Source organism: Eschrichtius robustus, chromosome X, assembly GCF_028021215.1.
Source record: "Eschrichtius robustus isolate mEscRob2 chromosome X, mEscRob2.pri, whole genome shotgun sequence".
NCBI classification, from domain to species: Eukaryota; Metazoa; Chordata; class Mammalia; order Artiodactyla; family Eschrichtiidae; genus Eschrichtius; species Eschrichtius robustus.
The window spans coordinates 101,450,239-101,452,292 of record NC_090845.1 but is presented as its reverse complement, the minus strand read 5'-3'; the positions used below and the strand labels follow the sequence as shown (position 1 = coordinate 101,452,292).

General features: G+C 37.5%; 1 pseudogene; it reads left to right on the top strand.

Moving 5' to 3' along the window:
* Positions 1-419: 419 nt before the first annotated feature.
* On the top strand, positions 420-928 carry LOC137756406 (small ribosomal subunit protein uS5 pseudogene; annotated as a pseudogene).
* The last annotated feature ends 1,126 nt before the right edge of the window (positions 929-2,054 follow it).

The following is a 2,054-nucleotide window of genomic DNA, read 5'->3' as shown; positions in this document are numbered from 1 at the left end:
CTTATTGCACAGAATTTTACAACACAGTTTTTATATTATTGTCAGCATTTGTCACTCTTTAAGGACTTTAATTGCACATTAAGAGAATGAAAACATTAAAAGCAATATGTCAGCTAACCATCACATGAGCTGGGATTCATTTGTCTGGTCACCTCATTATCATCCATCTTAATGTTGGCAGACAACAGATCTCTAGGAGAAAGGGATGATGGATGGGAAAATACCAAAGGGGAAAAAGTTTGGGATCATAAAATCTGAAACTGAGCTAGAAGGTTACTGTTGTACTGGGTTGGTTATCTATAGTGGAAAGAAATAGGATAGGGTATAGAGAATCCTGAAAAGAGATGTGATTTCCAAATTTCTGAGTGGAATAAGCTCATTTAAAACAGATACCTGGATCTTCTCCATAAAAACACCAAATGGCGGATGACGCCGGTGCATTTGTCGCCACTGGGGATTACAATGGGCATGTTGGTTTGGGTGTCAAGTGCTCAAAGGAGGTAGCCACTGCCATCTGTGGGGTCATCATTTTGGCCAAGCTCCCCACCGTCCCCGTGCAGCGAGGCTACTTGGGTGTCAAGATCAGCAAGCCCCACACCATCCCTTGCAAGGTGACTGGCCACTGTGGGTCTGTGCTGGTGCACATCATCCCTGCCCCCAGGGGCACTGGCATGGTCTCAGCCCCTGTGCCCAAGAAGCTACTGATGATGGCTGGAATTGACGACTGCTACACCTCTGCCAGGGGCTGCACCGCCAACCTGGGCAACTTTTGATGCCATTTCCAAGACCTACAGTTATCTCACTTCTGATCTCTGGAGAGACGGATGTTCACCAAGTCTCCGTATCAGGAATTCACTACCATCATTTAAAGACCCACATCAGAGTTTCCGTGCAGAGGACACAAGATCCAGCTGTAGCCACCACATAGTTTTATATGAGAAAAATAAAGTGAATTAAGCCATTTTAAATAAAATAAATAAATAAATAAATAAATAAATAAATAAATAAATAAATAAAACAAATACCTAAAAAGAGAACCATATCCTTCTTTTCCAGAACAGTAAGAATAATCTGCATCGTTATTTCTAGAGTTCAGAAATAGTATATTGCAAGTATCCCCTTGCCCTGTAGTGTTTAATAATAGAATAGATAAATTTAGTTAGGTGCTATCTTACCTGGGAGCTGGTGGCTAGACTATTTGAACTCCCCAGTTCCTTTTTAACAGCAGGACTCTTTATTTTGCTCCTGGGATACAGAATAAACATTGTGCACCTGGAAATGTCAGCAAAAAGCACTTTCAATATTTTTCTATATTATTTTAGTGAAAGATAACATTCCTTCATGTACAACTGCTAAGACTGCCCATGCTTGCTTTCAAAATAGAACTCTCCAAAGGATCATTCAGACTCCCATCATCTTCAAAAATCAACCCTAGAAATCAATAGGAGCCAAAAAATAATTTCATATAAATCTGCTGTGAAAAAAACTCACCATTTTAACCAAGGGAATTTACAAAGCATTAAATTGTCATGTTTTCGCTCTTACATAGCTTTTGATGATGAAAACATTACACTGTAAAATTTTCAAAAGTGGATAAATCACTATAAGTATTTAAAAACTTAAAAATAAAAGCTTATAAATAGGTAAATGGGCAAGTGGAATAAACATTAGATGTAATGATAATAAAATTTGTGATTGAACAGTTGATGTCTAAAGGGTTAACAGTCATTCTATTTCAGCACGATATGTAGTATCAATATATCCTATTATGTTTGTCTGAAGATTATACATATTTCATATGATAAATATATGTACGATACATATAGGAACTAAGACTTAACTTGACCTCAAGCTGACTCTCCATTCTTAGACATTACTATATCTGTTCTTACTATTCCCCTCGTTCCAGCCACACTGGTCAAAAACTGTATATTTTAGAATATGTCCTATTTTCCTATCTATGCTTTTGTTTATATTTTGTTCTCACTGTAAGATGCTTTCCCTCTAGGATTCCTGCCTTCCATGCTAATCTGTCTTATTTCCTTATGGTTTAC